The 25,059-nt window shown below is 35.0% G+C and overlaps 1 protein-coding gene and 1 long non-coding RNA gene across 2 annotated transcripts in view; one reads left to right on the top strand and one right to left on the bottom strand.

Annotated features, from left to right (window-relative positions):
* Window positions 1-25,059, top strand: part of LOC136345504 (methyl-CpG-binding domain protein 5/6 homolog sba-like) — a 266,872-nt gene that overhangs the window by 121,632 nt on the left and 120,181 nt on the right. The window lies entirely within an intron of this gene.
* The window catches only part of LOC136345594 (uncharacterized), a 42,697-nt gene that overhangs the window by 16,771 nt on the left and 867 nt on the right, over window positions 1-25,059 (bottom strand). Inside the window, exon 2 of the long non-coding RNA XR_010733171.1 lies at window positions 17,946-18,046. This is a non-coding gene — a long non-coding RNA (uncharacterized lncRNA). The remainder of the gene's footprint in view (window positions 1-17,945; window positions 18,047-25,059) is intronic.

The raw sequence follows: 25,059 nt of genomic DNA, 5'->3' as shown, positions 1-25,059 counted from the left end.
GCCTTGTTTCCAAGATACGGGGTGTTGAAATGTGACAAGAAAAAGAGATTTTATTTCCAAAATGACTCAATTTGGGTGTTTGAATTTTGGAAAAGACAATTCCGGGGTTTTCTTCAATACGTCTTAAGATTTCCTCCTCCACTTCTGGTGTTCGACGTGCTATTGGCTTTCCTCCTCCTGGAGTTTTCATAAGAGATACTGTATCACAAAGACGTTGAAAGAGGTTTTTAAAGGTTTGGTGGTTTGGAAACCTTTTCATGTAAATGCGCCTCGCTGCCAAACACTCACCATCAGCAAAGCCGTAAACAAAAACCATATTGGCCATTTCTTGATTAGTGTAATTGGGCATTTGAAAAATTTTCAAAACTGAGGTATAATCTGATTTTTGGGACACAGAACTCAATTCTTTCACTTTAGAGAGTAAAATACCAAAATAACACTGACTATCTTGTTTATAGTAGTGAAAGTAGCAAAAACAACTAACAATAAACAAGTTAGTAAATACCACCAAACCTTTAGAAACCTTTAAAACCTCTTTCGACGTCTTTCAGTCAACATCCTGTATCTTGGAAACAAGGCATTTGCGGACATATATTTATTAGACATTTTTGACTCAAAATCAGTCGAGGATTACGCCTTTAAATTTTTTACACGTAGTTAGGAAACACCCTGTATATCTAATGTTCCTCAATTTCTAATGCAAAACACTTCAGATGATAGAATATTTCTCCCATCAAGCATGCACAATCGGCGAAGAGAGAAGCTGGTGGAACACTCGACCAGAATGGCGGATATCCAGTGGCTCAAAGTGAAAATGATAACTTGATAAACTTTTATTCATAAATTTGCATCTGCAACTTAGCAAATAATTATAACTATTTCCATGAAATGCTTTGACGTCTACTTATTCTTAGTAATGAATTTGATAAACGATTGAGCAGTTTTCAATAAATAAATGACCACGTGAACGCATTGCAAATGAACCTCAAAGTTTAAATGATTTACATATATAACTAGTAGGCACATTATTTCTTAGTAAGATGGTGACTCATTTAAGATAGAAACGCCCCTGTAACTTGAATTTATAACTCAACTTCAAAGAACCAGAGCTCAAGATAAAAAATGAAGAGCTCTATTTATGCAAAGATGTTTTTTTTTTGTTAACTCACCGAACTAAGCGTTCTATAACTATTTTTTATAGTTATAATTCTCTATGTCGAAAATCTGAAGAAAAGAATTGGGGTGCTTTTTGGAAAAAATAAGCACCCCACTGGATTCAGCATTTTTTAAAATGGGTACGCACCAAACTTTACAAAAAAAATAAAAATTATTAACAATTTAGAGACGTTCATTTTATAGATGCAAACAACATTATTTTATCAAGATAAACATAAAGCAAATGAAAAACAAAATAAATAAACTAATAAACTAAATCTTGGAAGCTTCCACTTGCCCACACTTTAATTCAATACATTTATTTCATCTGTTCAAAATGTTCTTTTGGACATTTTTCATTCGTTTTGTAGGCATTTCCTCATAAGTTTTGTGTATGTAGGTTCGAAAATCTGCAACGTCATGACGACGCGATTTATAAACTTTATTTTTGATCGTCCCCCACAGAAAAAATCTAAGAACGTAAAGTCGGGAGATCGAGGAGTCCATTCGATTAATGGATCGTTGCGGGCAATCGATTGTTTTTCGAAATGCAAATTTAAATATTGTCTCACACACGCGAAGTTATGAACAAGGCTGCGATGGAATAGAGGTTTCTCAAGAAAGCAAGTGGCAAATCGTTCAAATTGTTGGTTACTTTTGCTGACGAAATTCCAGAAAGTGTGGACCTTTTAAATATCCAGTCAAAAAGAAATTAATTTAACGTTTATTATTCAATTTAATTCGTTTGAATGAGTTTTTATGACTATTTTGATAAAATAATATTGTTTGCGACCACAAAATAAACTTTTTCAAAGTGGTTAGTAATTGCTATTTTTTTGTGAAATTTCATACGTACTCATTTAGAAGAAATGTAAAAAATGTCGAATTTAGATGTGTTTATTCTTTTTTTCAAAAAAAAACATCTAAATTCGTTTTTGTAACGTTTGAGATAAAAAAACACCCTATAGCGGTAGGTTAAGTAAATCCGAAAATAATTTTTACAGCATAAATAGAGCTCTTTATACTCCATCTTTTGAGCGTTGGTTTTTTAGAATCGAGTTATAAATGTAAAATTTATAGGAGCGTTTCCATCTTAAATGGGTCGCACTGTATATAATTTAGTACTTCGTCGACAAATCTTTTAATTCCACTAATTTTCGCGTGTATTCGGACGATATTTTTTCCCCACTCTTCCATTAGCGTTCCTTTTAGATTTTTCTTGTTCGACATCTTGTGGTCTCTAATTTCTGTTTCTAATTTGGCCCAGAGATTTTCTATGTGGTAAAACCTTAAGTTCTCGTATAAACTTCAAAGAGTAAATCTTTGACTCATTTTAAGGTAAAAAGTTTACACGGAGATGGGTTTGTATCGGCTTGGTTCTGGAGATACGGGGCTGCAAAATCTTTTTTTTTTGGTTGGTATTTTGATTATATTTTTGATCAATGTTAATTTGATAAAATTCTGAGTACTGGAAGTATTAGTGGTAACAAACTCGACTATTTACTTGATCTTTTGTGTAATGTTAGAGGGTGCTACATACAATGTTGTACTTGGATTTAAATAATTAGAAAAATAATATAAAAAACTTATACACTGTATGTGGCGGTCTTGAACATTAAGCAAAAAGACTAAGTAAATATTTAAATTTCTCACCACCGACCCTCCCAGTATCCAGAATTTCGACATATTGACACGTTATTGAACAAAAATATAATCATAATTTTAAGCAAAAATACGTTTTTTGAAGGTCCGTATGTCAAGGACAAAGCCGATACGGACCCAAGTTCACATAAACTTTTTATCTTAAAGTTGTCCGAACATTCACGCTTTAAAGTTTGGACAAGTACTTAATAAACGCCCTGTATAATAACCAGTTTTTTACAACATTTAGTTTTTCCACATTAGGTTTTAAATTTTGTTGCAATATATGGTTATTCCTGTATTTTTTCATTATTCTATCAATAAAGTGGAGCTTCCCCGTGCCAGCACTGGACATCACCTCCACATCATTACGCCTCTTTTTCCGTTTTTCACTGAAGTTTTTAAATTTTTGTCCTTTAAGCTCTTCACCTGATTTTCTCCAAAGACATTCGACCAAAATAAATTAATTTTGCTTTCATCAGTGAATAAAACTGTATTCCAAATCTTTATTTAAGTGTTCCTTTGCAAGCTCTACTCTGATTTTTCGATTATTCCTACTAACGAATGGTTTTTTCCTGGCAATTCGACCGTAAAGATTGTCTTTTCGCAAAACTTTCCTTATTGTTTCCGGATTAACTTTCTTATTTAAATATTTCTCAACTTTAAGAGCGAGTTTAGGTGCACTTAAGTTGGGATTTTCTTGACTTGCGTTACAATTGATTTTTCCTCAGTATCAGTGCATATTTTTCTTGCTTGCGATTCCACAATGCTTCTTGCATATCTGTATAATGCATCGAACTGCAGTATTTTCTTCGATGATATCCACGATAGCCATAGTATACTCTCCTTTCTTATCATGGGAAATTGTTAATTCGCGCCCGCTTCAAGCTGTGTATCTACTCATGATGAATACAATTGCATTAAATACGTTAAAAAAATACTGTGTCTTTACTCACACCAAAATGTTAGCAGTTTAATGCTTAAATATTAAGTTGCTGGAGACCGTACCTTCAGCAATCTCTGTTATCGGCTTTGCTGGTTTTATTACAATCATTGCTGACGAATGAATCGTTCGCACTGACCAAAATATTCGTTAAACTTTATTAATTTACGATAAGTAATTTATAATAATTATTAAAAGTACAACTTAATTAAAAAATGCAAACAAAAATAATTACTTAGGATTTATAATTAATTAACAACTTTATATACATGGACAACAACTTCATACTCCTTAATTCACAAGAACTGCCGAATCAACTAAATGTTTAAATTTTAACAAAAAAACACCACAAATAAATAAAAATTACTGTTGCAGTGGAATAAACAGTCAAAATCTGTCTGTATTGTTTAAACTTTGATGTTCATTTGCGCAATTGAGGTCAATTTCTCCATGTGGTTATTTATTTATTAAAAGCTGTTCAATTGTTCATTTAAAACATTATTTGGAATGAGTAGATGTCAAAGCATTTTACAAACATATTTATAATTATTTGTTAAGTTGCAAATTTACGAATAAAAATCCTTGAACCTATGAGGTGCGTCATTTTTACCTTGAGCCACTGCACCAAAACAAAGCAGCAAAGAGGAACGAAAGTTGCACTCGTTCTCAAGCAAATTGAGGTCTGCGACGTCACACTCCCTCTGAAGAGGGATAGCGGAAAATACGAAATAATCCATGGCTCTAGGGCTCAGAACAGCTAACACAAGCTACCCACTAACTGTCTAGCCTCCGTAGCATCTCAATTTAAATTATTTAAATTTATATGGTTCTAAAGGAGGGCTGCGGTACTTAGACGATGTAAATGCAGACAAAGAGAAGGCCCTTTCAGCGATAATGACTTTGAAGTGCACTGATGTGCCCTACGGAGCTGCCAAATTTGTTGTCCAAATCAGTCCTAAGAGATACTGTCGGAAGGATTTGCAGAAAATCACCAAAAAGTTCGCTTTGAAGATTGGAGTTCTTCCACCCTGGGAACGACATACCCGATATAGTGGAGTATAATTTTGATGGAAACGACAGAGGAAAACCCTACGATCTAGGGGACATTCATGAATGCATTCCCAACAAAAATAAATCTTTAAAGCACTTAGGAAAAGGCTCTGCTACAGGAAGGGGACTTTTCCACGCAACAGAACAATTCATGATAAAACTTTCATAGTACAGGGTTGGGGTAATGTGGGCTTTCACTCCCACAGGTACTTTCGTATGGCCGAAGCCAAGTGCCTTGGTGTCAGTGAAGTGGATGGCTCGAACTTCAATGAAAAAGATATCGATCCTATCGAATTAGAAGCACATAAGTTGGTCCGAGAAAAGGTGAGTTCGGTAAAATTTACTCCTGCGAAATAGTTCTGGAGCGTCACTACAGATATCTCTTATTAAACAGAACCATCATTTTTCATTCATTCATTTCCTCGCAGCTAAGGCAACGAGAACTCTAATTTAATTCAAAGTTTAAAACTTTTCGAATCTAATAAACGCCAAATCAAAGTTTTGAAATGATAAATCGAGTCGTTTCTTGAATTTTTGTTTTTGCTCATATAAATATTCATAGCAGGGCTGAGAATTTAGGGTGATTAGTGGTAAATGTTTCCTTGATTTTCTCGATTCAGGAAATCAGGACAGATACTAAACTAATAGCGTATTCCATGAGCAAAACTAGTACAGTACGAGGGTGAAATTTGTATATCATTGATAATTTTATTGTAGGGTGTCACATTTCATTGGGAAACCAGAGTCGCACTATCTGCTCTGGCGCATTGTGTTGCAGAGGGCAAAATGTTTTAGAAGATGTCATTAGCCACTGCATTATTTTTAGAAGAGAGGACTTCAGATATACGACAACAGTGATTTTACCCTCCCTCACTTTTATCGTTTGGTTTGACAGCATTTAGGTAGTGCTATCTGAAATTGATGGACCGCTCGCGGTGGTTCTATTTCATGACCTCCTCGGTCACCCGATCTGACACCCCTCGATTTTTATTTATCAGACTTTACGAAAAGGGCTTACGTCTTGCAAGTTATGCCAACTCTCGGGGACATCGAGCGCAACTTTGTGTCCGGCAAAACTCATTTGGAAGACTGACCGATGCGAGAAAGACTACGATTTGTCGGCCTCGGGGCTACTCCCCTAGAAAAAGCTTTCTGCCGAGATATTTTAGCCAGGCCGTCAATTGATGTTGAGAAAAGGGCTTCGGCACAGTTTTTCGAACTGCGATAGAGAAGGAGTATAATCTTAAAATAATGTTTTGTCGCCTCTGAGAGAGACGTAGTGCATCCAGGCTTGTATTTCACAATCGAAAGATCATCCAACGCAATGGAACATACCGCTGCAGAGATGAACTTGGGGATTAATTTCAGGATGGCTGCGTGCGTTAATGCCCTGATGGCAGTATTTCATACATACTCAACAGCGGGGTTCACCCACTAAAACACGTTCTATATTATTTATTATTTTCATTAGTGTTATTATTTGTTACTTGTACTATATATCTATTTATTATTATACATAAAGCACCGAAAGTCCCGTATAAATTCGTTAAAAATTTTAGAAAATATTTTTCATTAAATTGCCGAAACGCGTCACCTATTGATTTTTATTGTGTGTTTTACGACGTAACAGATTTGTATATAAGGTTACCCATGTAGTCCAATAATAAATGTGCTTTTACGGCTTTTTCTTACAGGACCCGCACGTATATCCTAACGTTTTTAGGTCCTTTGAGAAATTCTGAATGTATTTCATGTCACATACAACAATGCAAACTACTACAATTTAATGTATTAAATGTACGAACTATGCCGCGTTAGCTTCCTGAGGTGGGCACGCCGCAATTCAAGTTCTTCAAGAACTTTTCTTATTACTTGAGGAGGTATGCTGAGACCCTTAAGTAACTTTATTTTTATCTCTTTTACGTTGTTGGATTTGTTTAAAAACACCTTATGTTTCGGATAACGCTATAAAAAAGTCCATACGGGTGAGGTCTGGGGATCTAGCAGGTTACTCTAACTGCTACTTTCATCCAGTCCATCTATTCTATTATTGCTATTATATGGGCATGTTACTTGAAATACGTTCAGAATTTCTCAGAGAACTCAAAAACGTCATAATATACATGGGGTTCCATAAGAAAAAGATAAAACAGTGTATTTATCTACAATATGAGTAGCCTTGTGCGCGTGTCTGCTACGTCAAAAAAGCCCAACTAAAAACATTAACTGCCGCGTTCCAGCGCTTTCACAAAGAATATTTTCTTCAATTTTAAACGAATTTACACAGGACTTTTGGTCCTCTCTATATAGCTCTAAGGTGTTGCTAATCCGAGCAAAATGTTCTATGTCAATTTTGGCTTGAAATTCACTCAAACAGTGGAAAAATACAGACTCGAAGTTAGTTAACGTTAATAATGGTTTTCCTAATTGAAGTTCCTGAATTATGCTCCAGAAACTCTGGAGGGAAGACGCCCGAAGGTGTAATCGGGGTAAAGTAGTTTCGAAAACAAAACTTTTAATAAACATTCTGCCTTGCCTTCATCATATAACTACTTTAAAAGCAAGCGGGTGCGCCTCTCAGATGTAAACTTCTTTAATATCATATTGACCTCATTGCTTGTTTTTAAATTTTGTTCCTCACTGTATAAGTTATGCACTTATTTTAATGTAACAACTTATTTTAATTCGAAAAAGCATAAACGGAATAAGATTTTCAAATCATTTTAAAATACCTTGTTACAGCATTATTCTCTCAGCGAGATCGCAAAACCTGTTGACAGCATTTGTCAGGTTTCGCGCTGTTTCCGAGCGGAATGGGTTTTGGAAGTGCTTTCTGAGCTTGATGGGTTCAAGTTTACTTGCCCATAAATCGGTAAATACTTTTACACATAAAAGTATAACGATTACTGGTCTTAAAGTTGGATTGAAAAGATGCATAGATGGAGTGTCCTCACGTGAGGGTAGTGCTAGCTGAAATTTAGAGGTGCTGTTTGTTTTTGTTTCAGACAATTTGGAAGTCGTTTTGAGGGCCTCAAAACTTGCTTTGCGTTAATCGCCTGTATCCCATCGTGGGTTTCCTCAGTTACCAGGTCTGTAAATATGAAACCGGAATCTTTTAATAAAAAGTATAACTAAGCTGCGCAATAATTAAAAAAAATATTTTATTCGAAATATTTCTCACCGTTACATATACATTTTTCCCATCTCTCTGGCAATTTGTGGATGCCACGCCAAAAGAACTGTCGTTCTTTTGAGGCAAACCGTTCATCGAGCCATTTTTGAACTGTTTCGTAAGAGGTGAAGTGCAGTTCTGCAAGAGCGTGTCCCATCGATGCAAATAAGTGATAATCGGATGGTGCTAAGTCGGGTGAATAAGCCGCATGCGATGGTACTTCCCAATGAAACGTCCCAATCGTTTTCTTCACCAGTTCTGCAGTGTGTGATGGTGCATTATCATGAAGCAATATCACCTTGCGTTGCCGTTTTTGATATTCTGGTCGTCTTTCACGCAAAGCTCGATGCAAGTCCATCATTTGTTGGCGGTAACGTTCAGTATTAACTGTTTCTCCAGGTTTGAGCAGCTCATAATAAATTACGCCTTTTTGATCCCACCAAACACAGAGCATTGTTTTCCGTCCATATCGATTTGGTCTTGCTGACGATGCTGATGGTTCGCCTGGTGTTACCCATGCTTTTTTACCTTTGGGATTCTCAAAAGAGATCCATTTTTCGTCACCAGTCACAATTCGATGAAGAAATGACTTTCTGTTATACCTGGTAAGCAACAATTGGCAAGCGGTTTTTCGATTTTCTTGCTGTCTTTCATCGAGTTCATGTGGAACCCATTTTCCTATCTTCTGAATTTTCCCCATAGCTTTCAAACGAATGGAAATGGCTTCTCGTGTCACATTTAATTGGTTAGCTGATTGTTGTTGCGTTTGAGCATCGTCCTCATCTAACAAAGCTCGCAACTCGCCGTCTTCAAACTTTTTCGGTGGTTTTCCACGCTCTTCGTTATCGACGTCAAAATTTCTACTTTTGAATTTTTTAAACCGCTCATAGCACTGTGATTTTCCAAGGGCATGTTCACCGTAAGCTTCAACAAGCATGCGATGTGAATCTGCAGCCGTTTTTTTCACGTGGTAACAGAAGATCAATGCTTTAGGCAAATCGTAATTTGTAGGCACAAAATTCGACATACTCAAAGCTATTGCAAACTGTACTGCAGTATTGAACCTGTATTGTTATCATTTGAAAATCATTCTCAGATGTAAATAAGAGATATAGTACCCTAATAACACGATAATATATATAATATTGACCACTAGGGATATTTGGAGGCAAATTCCGGCTTCATATTTACAGACCTGGTATACTGTGCGGCTCTAACACCCCCTCGCCCTTTTAACACATTATTATCATTTAAAAATGCAAAAGCACAATTAAATACGACAAGAAATAGGATCTTTGGAAGTTTGTTTAATTTTTATAGTATTGTCTGCGGTACTGGTAGCGCAAAATGGCCGATTGTTGAAAATTAAAACATATCTCAAGTGACACCTCAAATTAAAGGTCTTTCAAAATCTACCGATTTGCTTCTGAGAATGATAAGCATAAATTTGGTGAAAAATGTAATACAAATTCAGTTGAATAGTGCGTTAACAATAAAAAAAACTTGTTCGTTGATAGACAATCGGTTTGTTTTGTTTCTTTTTCTAACAGTTTTTGGTTAAAAAAAAAATAAAAAGATAAATAAAAATAATAACACAAAAACCATAGTCAAACCCGCCATATGTATTTTAACAGTTTTTCAATTATGGTTGTTGTTGTTTTGATTTTAGTAAGAATGCTTTGGTTAGGTCAGTATAGGATTCGGCGGATTTGGCTACGGTTCGGATGGATTACGTTAGTTCAGGTTAGATCAGGCTTCATTATATTATTTATTATATTTTTCAATTGTTTTTTGTTTAATTTCATCCCGACCGGTGTCCCTATACACTTCACGATTCAGAAAGTTTGCAGACGTTTATATGAAAAATAAGTAAAAAACTCCGCAATTTTTTGTCAAAATTCACGTAATACAATATCAAAAAAGTCATTTTATCAAAGAGAAAACCATCAATATTTGGTAGGTTAAAGTGATGTGGATGCAAAATGTGACTTTTCAGGACACGAATAAAAGTAAAAAGCGACTCTCGCATGTAAGCGTACAGATATTAAATAAAAAATTATTAATTTCCCAGTCATGTGAATATTTTAGTATAATTGTTGGACGCCTCAACTCTGTGTCACTTTGTGTATGCAAACATTCCATGGCACAAGTATTTAAATTGGATAAAAGATTTATTATCTGCCCAAAATACCTTGAGGTTGGAAATTTTAGCATTCACGCAGAAGTAGGTAAAACGAATATGGAGTAATAAAATTACAAAATGAAAATGTGCAAGCAAATCAGTTTTTGCCGCCATTTCATTGTTTGCAATTGATTATTACACATACAGAGCAAACGAAATTGGCCATAACCAGTTACAAAATATAGCAGTTAATTAAAGAAATTAAGCAAAAAATTAGATTTATCAACCTGTGGAATGAATGGATAAAAACTTGGTCGTTTTTGAATAAAGTGACTTTAAAATCGTTTTCTGCAACGCAAAGTGCAACGTTTTAAATTAAATTTAAAATTCAGTTATTTTTTTCGTTTAGTTTCATAATTTTCATTAATTTAGACCTGCGGAAAGTGTTTAATTTCACTTTCTATTTGTAATAATCAATTGCAATCTTCGGAGTGGCTGCGCAGCAGATTTTCTTGCGAATTTTTATTTAATAATTTCGCTATTTTATATTCGTTATACGTACTTCCCCCTCATTGTAAAAATTTCCAAACTTAATATTTAAATGCGATGATATTAGGTAAAATACAATTGCCTCAATGTGAATGCATTTAGAGACTTTTATCTCACTTTTTCACCTTCGGGAAATAGAATTGGAAAAGGTGTATCCTCTATTATTTCTATTTTTAAAAGTTGGAAGAAGGCCCGTCGGCATAAACGACAGACCCTCACGTTAAAAATTGAAAGAGTTTTTTTGATGACATGGAAACTAGACTGTTGTACAACTAGAGAAAAGAGAATATTTTGAAAACGTTTCCTCATGCTTTTTCGAGATATTTAATAATACATTGGCAATTTGTGAATGCTCTAGCGAGGAATAACAACCTATCGACGAAACGGGACTAAATGATGAATTTGCTTTCAGCGGGAAAGATGTCTGATAGGTCCATAACACTCGTTAAACTTCCTAAATTATCCTCCCAAATATTACGAACGACCAAAAGCACACGTTTATTCGTACATCTCAATTTCAGCACGTCGAACATTTTCACGTGCTCCAAATAAATCTCGTGGTGTTTATGGTTTTTGGGGGATTTTCTTTTCCTCGTTCCCGCAACGTCCATATTATCTCGTATAACTTTATCTTTCTTTCATCTCTTTAAAATAGCTTCCGATTGAATACAGAAATCATATCTGGCAGTTCGACTATTGCGTGTTCGTGTTGCCGGTGGTTGTCAAAATCTGAATATTTTCTGTGTTTTTCAAAATTTTCTAATGCGACGTTTTGAGTAATGGATTGTGTGTTGTATTTAAAATAGAAAAAAAAACGGAGAAAAATACCGAAGACTTCCGGAAAACAAACTTCTTAAAGATTTGGAAGATTTGGTTTCATACATGATGGTGCATCACTGCACTGCAGTTTAGTTCACAAGTCCCCTAATGCTTGGATAGGAAGAGCAGGATGGACCACACTCAACTCAAACGAATTCTGGTGACGGCACAGGCCTGCCGTACCACCTGACATGAGTTCCTCAGATTATTTTTGCAGAGAACCTTGAAGCCGCTAGTTTATAAAATGGAAGCCCGAACTGAAGAAGCTCTAGGAAAGAAGATATTTGAGCGATATATTTGCCATTATTGAACATGCAGCAAATATATTCGTAAGAATTCGCCAATCGATATTAAGGCGAATAAATGTACGTATTGCGGGAGGCGCTGGTAAAATTGCACCTTTCATACGTATAAATGAATGGAGAATAAGTTTTTTTTTTATTAGAAAATGACATACTCCAAGTTACCATGTGAATATGAACTGTTTATCTTAAAATTCTGCAAAAGTTCGTCAATTAAAATTCGTAAATATTCAATTAACATCCCTTGCAAAAGGGGTTCAATATTTGTCGTTGGGCAAGTGAGACGGATTTGAATAGCAAACATGTATAAAAAAGGGAAATAAAAAAGGTTTAGAATTTTAAAAATAAGGTCAAATTTTAGGTTTCTCGAACGGTTCGATTTTTGTTATAGTCGGAAATGAAACGATAAATCAATTGATTCCTGCAGTTCTAGAGTTGAAGGTAAATTTAGGGTCTAATAGGAAGTCACACACATTTTCCAGTAATAAGAGCATTATGAGGGATTGGCTGATTAACTACGACATGTCATTTGAGGGAAAGTTCACCAAGAAACAATTATGGGACTTAATCAAACAATACCTCCTCGTCCCAAACAATACATAGTTGGCAAACTTTTTCAAGGACATGGTTGTGAGGTCTTTAGATTGCTCTCAGATCATTGTCAACATAATCCTGCTGAATTGGCATGAGGGCACTTGTAAGAACCTCTACGAGAAAAAGATAAATTCGAAATTTTCTTCTAAACAGCAATTTGACGATTTAATTTGGACAAAAAATGCTTTTAAATGTTGTTTCATATCATAACTAATACTTAACACTGAGTTGCATTTAACCTTTTTGCCCTACAACAAGCCGACGTTCCCTAAATTCTCCGCATACTTTATATAGGGTGTCTCACTTGATGCTGCGATTGAAGATTACTCAAAAACGGCACGTTGTATGGAAAAAAATTCAAATAAAAGTTGTGCGGTAAAGAGGGGGACATGTCATGAAGATAGTGACTTTAGTCAAACCGTCATTTTAAGGTCATTTTAAACGCAACTTTTTTTTCAAATGGTAACCTCGTATTTTTTTCACAGATTATTGTTGACTTTAAATAAAAATTAATATTTTTTGATTAAATTATATCTTCATTAGCCGTTTTGCTGCAGAGTCAGCCGTGATCTATGTCTAATTTTATGGATAATCGAAATCATTGCGTTTTTTTTCCTAAAAAAAAATTTTGTAATGCATATTCTGTTTAAGACTTATAACCATCCTTTTATCTAATTAAAACAAATTGTTTCTATCAAAAAAATATTTTCTTAAATTCAAAATTCAATAATTAAAATGAATTGCTACACTTTGGATGAAAAATTAGAAATGGTTTTCACTTATGGGGAGGCTGGAAAAAGTGTTAGTAGGGGAGTAGAACTTTAAGCTGAAAGATTTCCGAATAAAGAGTTCCCTGTTAAACGACTTCCAACAGCGTCATTAAAAATTTCAAAGAAACGAAAACGTTGAAAACAGAAAAACGAAATCGCTCTCGAACTGCAACACATGAAGGTAATCAAATAGCAGTTCTTGCAGCTGTTGCCTTCGATCCCCATGTAAGTTGTCGTCAAATTGCTGCTGACTCAGGAATATCAAACACAAGAATTCAAAGAATTTTAAAGGTGAATAAATACCATCCTCACCACATTTGCTTACATCAGGAACTCAATGGAACTGATTTTGAAAACCGATACCGTTTTTGTGATCGGGCAAGGTAATAATTAAATTAAAATGTAAATTTCTTCTCCAACATTGTTTTCGAACGAATCCACATTCACTGTCCCATGGTGCAGTGAATATATGGTGCGGCATTATTGGGGAATATTTAATTGAACTTTTCTTCATTAAGGGAGAATGGAATGGACAAATTTACCGCACTTTTTTGCGTAATAATCCTCTGGAATTTTTAGAAATCATTCCACTTGCAATTAGACAGGTGATGTGGTATCAAAATGACGGCTATCCAGTTCATTTTTCTAAAATGTCTCGTGAGGTTCTGCAGGGAATATATCCAGATCGATGGAATGGACAGGGCGGTCCAGTGGACTGGCCTCCTATGTCGCTCGATCTGACCTCACCAGATTTCTTTCTCTGGGGTTTTTTTAAGGACAAAGTTTATGCAGAAGTACCAACAATTACAGACGACATGGAAAGGAGAGTTGAAAACGCGTGTTAATTAATAAACGGAGAGATGTTTCACAGGGTAAAAAATCCTTTTCGAATAAGAGTTGAAAAGTGTTTGAAGTATGAAGGACGTTCTATTGAATATTTGCTTTCTTAAATTTCTCAAATCAGGATTTGTTAAATAAAAAAATATATTTTTTTTTTCGTAAGAATGATTTCTTTTTAATAGATAGAAGCATTGTTATGAGTTTTAAATAGAACATGCATTGCAAAACTTAAAAAAATGTATAATAATTTCGACTGTCTTAAAAATTGGAGAAAAATCAAGGATACATCTGTAGCAAAGCGTTTAGTTAAAAAAATATACATTTTTTGGAGGTTTACAAGGATCTGTAAAAAAGTACGGGGTTGCCATTTGAAAAAAACTTGCCGTTAAAATGACGTTTTCACAAAAATTCATTACCTTTATGACATGTCTCCCTATTTAGCGGACAACTTTTACATGAAAATCTTTATCATTAACGTACCGTACTTGTGTAATCTTCACTCATAGCCCTAAATGGGACATCCTGTATACAAGAACTCTCACGAATCCACACCGACAAGTATTAATTTCCTCTTACAACAATGTTAAATTCTTTACAGAGCTTTTCTTTAATGACATAAGCGAAGCTGATAGGAAAAGCAAATCTAAAGGCAGGAATTTTTCTTTACTTTTTTACTTTTATTTAAAATTGAGATGACTCCCGAGAGCAGGCACCATGTTTCTATGCCGCAATAGCGTGCACGTTCAATCTGATTAAGAAATTCCCTGTTAAAGCTAAGATTTACTGGACACTGTTGCCCAATATCACGAGAACCTTTTATCTAATAAACTACGTTACTGTCGTCTGCGGAAAGAAGATTATAGTGTGTGTGACTTGGTGGTAATAGAAGCACCTCTACTGCAGAGAGGCTCGAACTGGAGCCGGGGAAGATTTCTCACCGTAGCTCCTATTGCAGTGTTAAAAACGAACATTACACGACTTAATTAATACCTTGAAAGGTTTGACTGGTAATATATTTGAAAACTAATTTCCATAGTCACCACGAAACTAATAAATGCCGCGCCTCTTTTCCAACTTTCCATGGATGTAATCTTCTCGGTGAACTTGTCAAGACTTTGACCTCGATCAACGTACTGACAAATTTACTGATAAAATATCTTCGTTGAAACTACGAAACTTATCACTCTTGTGTTCTTATTTCTATGGACATTGCATTTTTGGAAAAGTTTCTAGAATTTTGATCTACTGACCTTAAAAGCGGCATGATTCCGACTGCTTTTAATGCCTACCTTGCTTATGTCGCTCTCTATTTTAATTTAATAGAGGATGTCCGCTTAACGGCCCTTCGGACACCCATGAGTTTATTACTGATTTCATTAAAAATGAATTATGAGGATGTACGTGAGGCTAATCAAGAAAATTTTCAATTCAGCGAAGCCCTAAAGGGTGTCCCCAAAAAGCGGGGAGTCATAAAGTGTAATTTTTGTTTAATGAGACTATCTGTGTTCAGAGAACAGTGTCTGTGATCAAAGAACATTCTTTTGATTCTGTGTTATTTTCTAGATTTTTTCACCCATAAGTACAAACTATGATGGTTTAACAGGAATTTTAGATATTTGCAGCGCTTCATAAAGAAATGAATATTTCTTTCAGCTTAAGCTGGATTTCGATAATGTTACCACGGATTCTTATGTATAAACAAAGCCACGAATGCAGGTTTTTGTAGAATAATTAACAGTTTCATTAATGTTGAAGATAAATATGACATCAAATTATGCCAAAATGGCGAAAATGAAATTTCTTTTCGCCCTAAATCACAAAAAAATTTAACACATTTGAAAAAATAAAGAAAATTGAAGTTGAAAAGGTGAAAATCAAAGTTGTTATTATGGCTGCTCTGGACGTGTTTTTGGGTAAATGATTATCACTCCTTGCTAAAGTAATCTTACATGAGAATCCACCCTAAAATTTCCAAAATCTAACATAAGGTAACTGCGATGTTAAGTTATAAGGCACTGCAAATGCCCAAAATTTCTTTTTAAATGTGATAATTTTTAATCACTGCATCCCAGCGTAAAAAAAACTAGGAATTAACACTGGATCAAGAGAAAATCCCATCACGTGAAAAGAATGCTGGTAAAAAAATATACTTTATATCGCGGCGCTTTTTTGGGACACCCCACATGCTTGTCACTAATTTAAAATTTACCTTCATTAGCCTCATATAGATCTCCACAACTGATTTTTTTATGGAATCACAAATGAACTCATAGAACCCCGAGAGGCTGTTGGACACCCTGTAGTATTTAAGAGGAATCTGGAAATAGTTCACGAGTAGGTGAGACATTCTTCAAATTTGTGTCACTGTCCATTATTTATGCAGCAGAAAAATGTTTCCTCTAAATTTCAGTCAGAATTTTTAACCATTTGCAATAGCACATAATCTTTATCTCTATTGAGACTGCCTTTGATCAAAAACTCCCTTTCAGTGTTTTTTTTTCGTGTGTTTTTCATGTGGTTTAGCAATAGCAATGGATGTTCTGCTTTATTTTTGCTGTTTCCTCTATTTCAGTGTCCATTAGAACTTTGATGCCGCTCTCGAATATAATAAAGAGAAGTTAGATGGAACGTACACGAAAAACTTTTCTACCATAATAAAACTCGTGATGTTTATACGTTATTTCATATTTTATTCCGCCAACACTATGACTAAAAGCTTAGAAAATTAAGGACCATTTCCCTTCTTCAAAGAAATATTCAATTTCGCGAGAGAATTTAATTTCATAAAGAAGTATTTATGAACGTTTGTAAAGCAGCAGCAAACGATTCCTAATAAAAATCTTTTCATCCCGGAAAAGTATGATTTAATGAAACTAAATACAATCTTCGGAGTTATCAAGAAGAGGTTTAAGTTGAATCAAATAATGTTGCCAGACGTGACTGGGCCTTAATTGAAATATTTCCCCTTGAAAGAAAAAAAAGAAGATGTAACTTCGTTTCCGTTTCCTTTTGCTGTTGTTATTATTCTTCTGATAAACGTGGGAGCCGTCCCAAAAAAGTAACGTCGGTTAATTACACAGTCTTGCCCGCTTTATGTTGAATTTGTTTCGCTTTTTAGATTAAAACTAAATTAAAATTTATTTGGCTCGGATTTCGTTTACCTCTTTTACTGACTCTTCTTGCAAAATTTAAGGCATCTATTTTAGAGCAATTTTGCCCTGCAAGATTCATGGACTGAGCCTTTTTATGAAATTTCTGTATTGATGTTCCATACTCCTACATCGAAAAACTCAAAAGATTATTCTTTCTTCTTTAACACCAAATTTTTTTCCTAAAATTATCAAATCGTATACAACCCGAAGGGCTAGACTGGGTGTACAAAAAAGGGTCTCTATTCGAAGTGTCAAGAGAATTACATAAAGCGAGTTGTCAGCGGCCACTTTGGTAAAACCTTTCTTATGTAATAACCCTTGTCCTTTAGGGTCTGGGATAAATAAGCTGTCTGCGTCTCAAGACAATCAGGGAAACCATCGGAGTATGAACTTGATTGTGATTGTGGAAAATTACTATCTTTAGATACATAAAGAAATTCTTTAATGTACACTTCGGCGGTTGAAATTGTGTTTTGGACTGTAAGAAATTATTGCAAGTTAACTCAATTTGTTCCTCTGATACGAAAATGTCCGTTATGGATCGCACTCTCAACTACTACGTCCAAGGAATGAAGTGAATGAAAAGAAAAAAAGACTCGAAATGAACTGAACATAATCAATTGTTATGTTGAAATAGTGCAACGCGATGTTTGTGCTAATTTTGACATTCCATAAATCACAAATAATTCAAAACTACTTCATACACAGGGGGGCAAACATAGGCACACACGATTTTCATTTTCAGTAATGCAGGATTATTCCATTAAAATTAAGAAGCCTAAAATTGATTTCTTCTCTTTTGGTTACCATGAAACTGCGAACGACATAAAGCTTACCTGATGTAGAACACCATCTAAGTTAGTCATATTTTGAAGCACCACCTTTGCACACCACCTAGCGAGCTCGATCTTGTTTTGCGTTTGGTGGCTAATTTCAACTGCAGGAAGAAAATGTCAATGAATGAAAGAAGATATGGAGACGGTTACGAGGTTCTTTAAGAAAATTGTACAGGGGGTCTCGTAATAGTGTGCCAATCCGCTAAAAGGAGACTCCTTATGCGATAATAATTAGATTTTCCTGGTGGAACTTTTTCTTTAGCAGTTGATATTCATTACACAGAGTGGAAGTTAGTGAAAAATAATTACTTTTATTTATAACTTGTGTGTCTCTTAATATATTTGAATGAAATTTCGCAGTGACATGTAGTTCGATTAGCCGCACGTTTCTTATGATTTGGGTAAAAAAAAATGGAATTACATGAGGAAAAGGGGGGGTCGTGTACACGCTTCCCCCCCTCCTTTTGCGTACCTCAATGGTGCATTTGTTTAGTTATGGAAGTTACTCGTCCATTTTGCTGGATATCTTCATTCTTGCAAAATTTCCACTCACGGCTTACTTTAGAAAATAATTCAACTTACTGCCTCCCACTATTTGGCTTCCATTTTTCATTTATGTTGAGAACGTAGTTCCAAAACACACATGATTACCATTTGAGTACTTGGTGTACGTTCTACTTATTAACATCTTGATATTCTAATTGAAAAGCAATTATTCTCGTGCTCATAACCGCATTGTTATGAACAATTTATAAAATGTCGTCGCCTTGGCGTGGTTAATTGAATGAATAAAAAATGGAATTCATGTATTGGGGCGCAATAAGCTGAAATATTTTCGAAAAATAAGCTCCAAATAAAAATTTTCAAGAATGAAGCAATCCGGATAGGGACACAACTAATTTTATTAACTAAGCAAATTCACCATTGATGCGCACAAAATAAATTTTCTTAATTTTTTTAACTCAAATTTAAACAAATGTGCGGCTAACCGAACTATACATCAATGTAAAAAATCATAAAAAATACATTAAGAATCACTCAAATCATTAACAAGAGTATTTTTTATTAACGTCAACCCTCTGTACGGTGAATATGGAGCGCCAAAGATAAAAGCGCCTTGAGGAACTTCGAAAAGAAGTTTGTAGAGTGATCTACTGGTATGAGACAACCTGAATATCAATTTTATTCTTTTCTGAAGCGAAACATATTAAACTTTTTATTTTTTCAATTCCGTTATTGTATTTCGTCATGCTATCTTTTAGTTCTGGACAATACAGAGTGGCCCATGGCAAATGTACCGGAAGGCATAACGGCGATGAAAAGAACTTGTGGAAAAAAGTTTGAAGCGCCTCAAGTTTATTTATGGAGGTTGGCGGACAATATTGATGTTGACTGATACGGTAAGATCTTGAGTAAAATCGCTTTAGCTTTTCAAGACATTACTGGTATTTCAACAGTCTGTATCTTTTAAACGAATTTACCGAAAGTCAGCGTTTCGCAAGGTCAACTCTGGGTTAAACTTCGCGCAGCTTGCCAAAAGTTGTTTTTCCTATAAAAAAATAACTTGAGGTGTTCCGAGATTTTTCCTGGAAGTTATGCATTCCGGTACGTTTTCAATGGATCACTTTCGTGTAATGTGAAGCAAAAGTGAGATTTTAATTATATTAGAGCGACGGGGGCGAGGAGTTTTCCAATTCCGCATTGGAACGAGCCAATCAGAACCCATTAGCATTTTAGACTTAATTGCTCGTTTGAGAGGTGTCTCCAACTTTCATACTCTCATTAAATTTGTTGATAATTACTGGCTTTCACGATTCAATTATCTGTTTACGCGCTTCCATCCCTGAATATCCCTCAATATTTCCTGATAATATCCATAACTGATTGTACTAAACAAGTCGACAAATAGCCAACATAACAACAAGTGAAATGACGCGCAAAATTCTTTGTACTCTGTTAACATACAGGGTAAGATGATGGGATACACAAAGAGGTTGCTTGGGGAATTGCCTTTGAGATTGCATCTTTTGCTGATCCCTCCTGTGAGGATTAACGGGACTTACGGTTCGGCAAATGGAGCTTGTCGAATAATAATGTCGATGTTGGTAAGTAATTTTACACCACTTATCTGCAAAACATTTTCTCAAACTTCCAAGTAAATCACCATCTGGAAGCAGTAAATTTGATAAGTTAAATTTCGAGGAATGCCTACGGTAAAGATCACGATTGAAATAACTCAAATAATGAAATAAACACTGTAAGACGAGTAAGTGCTTATGACAAATGCTGCATCTCGTCCCTAAGATTACTTAAAACTAGGAAGTTGGAATGTTAAATTGCTTTGTACTTTGCTAGAAAGCAAACTACTTTAAACTCTATATCCTTAATTCAGTTTTTAGTTTGCTCTCTTCGTGTATGTTTACGTATGTCTGTAGAATAACAACTATCTTGAGAACTTAGCATTTGCTGCCTTTGCTAACATTGCCATTTGCGGTTGTAAATTTTACAGCTTAATTTTATTAGGAAACATAACCTGAAGCTGTATTGTGAAATAGAAATAATTTAGACAAAAATTCACCGTAGACGTAGCGCACAGTCCGCTTTTATTACTTCTTGTTCCTGTTCGATGTCTTTCCTGCGACATAAAAATAAATTAAGCCTTGTGCTAGGAAAGATCGGTCATAAAGAGGAGCCAACTTTTAAATTTAGATGCTTCCGATGCAAAATAGATCCAGAATTCTCAAAGTGACTTCTAAGAAAGTTTTTTAAATTGCTTCATCGTTCTTTTTTTAGAGGCTGATACTGAGCAGAACGTATTTTTTCCTAGAAGTTTCGCATATCGGCCACGAGTTTCGTCCAATCTTCATATAGGCGCGACCACCGAGATCGAGATGAAAAAAATTTACATAATGTGTTTACGAAAGTGGGTTAAAAATATTCACCCCAGGCACAAATGACACATACCGGGAATCCAATATGTTTGATTGATTGCTATCTTGGCGAGGCCGGGAACGATCTTTGAAATTACCTTGTATATAGGGACCTGAGGAATAAGCTACACCATTTAATATAATATAAGCGAAAAAGTATAATGTCTTTAAAGTGCGAGTTAATTTAATTTACTAGAAATTTGCTTCATTTTTCAAGGGTTGAACGGAACTGAGGCAAGTTGGCTAGTGCGTGGTCGAAAGGTCAGTCGGTATCTCGCAGGACCAACTAATAAAGCTGTCTCGTGTATTTTGATTTTGATGATGACTTACGAACTAACCTGCACAATTACACAGGCCTACAAAAGAAAATTGATGTCGACGAAGCTTAAATGTAATTTGAAAGTGTAGAGTCTAGCAAGACACTCAGTGATGTTAAAGTACCAAAAGTACGTGCTGGTTTAAACCAACCGACATTGATAAATATTCTCTTATCGCTAGTCATTTAACTTTTTAATGTTTGTTGTTTGGTGAATTAAAACAGTTGGTAAATAAAACCTGAAACATGTCTTCGTCAAACCGATCGCGTTTGAACACTCCGAAAACTTTTTGTTACGTTTGTAGCGAATATACGGTGCGAAAGTTTCGAAGAAGTACATGTGAAGTTGTGAAAACTGCATATTTCGCTTACTTTGACTTGAACATCAAAGACGTTGATAAACCGTGGATTCCACATAGTATTTGCGAAACGTGTAATGAACATTTAAAGCAACGGATGAGAGGCAGAAGAAGCCGACTGAAATTTCGTGTGCCCATGATTAGGAAGGAACCAAAAATCACCACGATGATTGTTGCACAATGCACGATGTGTCAATCGAAAAAAAAAAATCTATTCCGATATGAAATCTGCCAAAAGATCTGTTCCTCATTCAGAAAACGTCCTTGCTCCAACTTTCTATGGCCTTTTTGATCTTTCAGATACAGAATGTAGTATATCCGAAGTTCGCCAAGCTAGTATTGGCGAAGAAAGTGGTGCTTTTGAAGCCACGTCGTCAAAACCTTTACGTTTTACTCAAAACGTTTTAAGCGACCTTAACAGAGATCTCGAGTTTCGGAAAAAAAGACCAGAACTGCTGGCATCCAGACTCAAAGAAAGGAATTTATTTGCTCTAGGAGCTAAAATTACATAGTGTTGCACTCCAGAAAAAGGATTCCTTCAATTTTTTTACTAAAAAAAAAATTATGTTTTTTTTGTAATAATTTCCGTGGTATTTTATCAAAAACGGGTCTCTTGAGCTACCAGCCAAATAAATGGAGACTTTTATGGATAGCTACAAGTGGAGCTTAAATATGTTTTGATGCGTAATGGTAATAAGCAGTTCCCATTGTCCGTTCCACAAAATTAAAGGAAAACTACGAAACCATATCTCTTGTATCGAAAGAAATTAAATACCATGACCAGAACTGAGTTTTGTCTGTTGATTTAAAAATAGTAAACTTTCAGTCGGATCGACAAAGCGCCTGCACCAAATTCCCTTCTTTTCTCTGTTTGAGAGGTAGCAGATCTAAAAGCGAGCATTGGAATAAGACAAACTGGCCTGGTAGCAAAGGCCTAACAGTCGGGGAACAAAACATCATAAACACATCCTTAGTTACTGGAGAGAAAATAAAGTTGTCTCTACTACATATAAAATTGGGATTAATGAAATAATATGTCAGAGCATTGAACAAAATGGATTTCGGTTTTAATTATATTTCCAGAAATCTTCCTGGTCTGAGCGTGGAAAAACTCGAGGCTGGCATTATTGGTGGCCCACGTATTGGGCTTTTGATGAAACGTAAGAATTTCGTTCAGGTCGGTTCAGAATCAATAGCCTGGGTTTCTTTCATCAATGTAAAAAATCTCCTAGAGGATTTTAAGTGCGAAAATTATCGCGTGTTGGCGTAAAAAATGTTGGACGTAATATGAATATCAAAGTTCACTACCTCCACGATCATTCAAAAAATTTCGGACGAACTTGACTCTTACAGTGAGTAACAAGACAGCGAGTTTATTAAAATTTAAAAGGTAGAGAAGAGAGGTACCAGGATTGATGGGATGAATACATGATGGTCGATTGCTGTTGGAGTATCATGCGTGGGTTTCAAGAAGGGACTCGCTCAAGGAATCATGAAAAAGGAGCTTTTTCCATGTTCAGTGATTTAATAAATGTGAAAAAAAAAATGTAAAATTCGTATTTTTTCGACATCCATCATATCTGCAAAACTACACGAATACAGTCACTCAAAAAAGTATCCGTACAGCCGAAAAAAAATTCTGTAAACCATAACTTTTGACTGGTTTTGTTCAAATTTTGTATAATGAAAATTCAAACCGAAACTCAATTTGCGTAATTGAGCAACTTTCGAAAATTTAACTTTTAGAGTGCTTTCCAGCGTTTAAAAAAACTCCGTTTTGAAAACTTCTTGTGTGGTGGAAATTTTTCAATGTGGTTTTAACATTCTTGCAGAGAGGATTTTTCTTCATATATCCTGAAAATTTGATCAAAATCGAACCGCAAATAAGGGAGTTACAGCTTTTTAAAGTCGTCAAAAATGTCAAAGTTTCGTCATTTTGCGCGAAAATCGTCACTCTTTGGCGTTTTTGAAAGGCTGCAACTCCCTTATTTGTTGTTCGATTTTGATCAAATTTTCAGGATATATGAAGAAAAATCCTCTCTGCAAGAATGTTAAAACCACATTAAAAAATTTCCACCGCACAAGAAGTTTTTTTTAAACGCTGGAAAGCACTCTAAAAGTTAAATTTTCAAAAGTTGCTCGATTACGCAAATTGAGTTTCGGTTTGAATTTTCATTATACAAAATTTGAACAAAATCAGTAAAAAGTTACGGTTTACAGAATTTTTTCCCGGCTGTACGGATACTTTTTTGAGTGATTGTATATCAAAAAATATATGCACTTCTAGTAGGACCATAACAGGTATATTTAAAGACGGTTTCTGTATTTGTATAGCTGTTATTATTCACCTTTTCAATTCTCACGAGACACTACGTCACTATTCTCTACTGAAGATTCCAAAGAACTTATTTAGCAATTGTGGCCTGTTTACCATTCGTGAAAAATTTATCGGGTCAATTGGTGGATTTTGATCATTAACAGGGAATTGTGGACTTAAAAAAATGATACAAAATAACTGCAACAGATGGCAGTACATACACCCCTGGTAGTATTTAACATGAATAAATAACCTTTAAGAGACCAAATCAACAAAAAATATATTCAAAAATGATTGTGTGACGAAATTGCGATGTAATTGGTTGGCTTCGTTCAATTAATCCTAATCTAATTAAGATTATCGTCATAGGGTGGAAACTAGTGGTAACTTTAACCTCCGACAAAAGTCTGTTAGAGATCAGAAAATTGCTTTGTTATCTGAAATATTCAAAAAGAAAGAGGGAGAAGAGAATTCATTTGGACTTAAAGGATTTTAAACACTCTTAAATTCAGATGGATTTACGCATGGCTTGGTACATTGAATCAACCTTGATTTTATAAAGGATTCGAGAACAAAAGCGAACGAGAACAGTTTCTAGGAAGACCAGACGGGGCTTGATTGAATAATAAAAATCTCTATAAAAAGCGGAATCCTGTTACAATGTATTTTTACGTTTTTTTGTTTCGATTCAACGAGATTTAATACGGTGAAATCAAGATCTGGAGAAAGTCCCGAGGAATTTCCCGGACTTTTCGAACGTGGGATTAGGTACTTAAGTTTTTTGATTTAATAAATTTTCCGTCATGCTCAACCAAAAACTTCTACAAGTATACTCAAGAAATTCATTTCGTTTTCCCTGGGATTGTTACGAAATAATGGAATTGGCCGTATATAATAAACAAATTTCTGCTAATCCTTATGCTGAGTATATCAGAAAGGCAGAAGTCTGAACTGAGTTTTATTACTTGTTAAACATTGAGCTTTCGGCCGCTGAATGAAATTGCTCAATATATCTAAAGTCTCACGAAAAATGCTGATATTTTTTTATATGCATTTCCGGCTTCATAATTCAACATAGAGCCATTCGCAGTTGGGGAGCCATCACGCATGAAACACAAAAAAGGGCAATTTGGCACCTATTATGTATGAATAAATCAGTTACTGCTACAAATTCAAATTCCCTTATTTTTGT

The sequence above is a fragment of the Euwallacea fornicatus genome, chromosome 20 (genome assembly GCF_040115645.1).
Source record: "Euwallacea fornicatus isolate EFF26 chromosome 20, ASM4011564v1, whole genome shotgun sequence".
NCBI lineage: Eukaryota > Metazoa > Arthropoda > Insecta > Coleoptera > Curculionidae > Euwallacea > Euwallacea fornicatus.
This window is presented reverse-complemented; position numbering and strand designations above follow the sequence as displayed.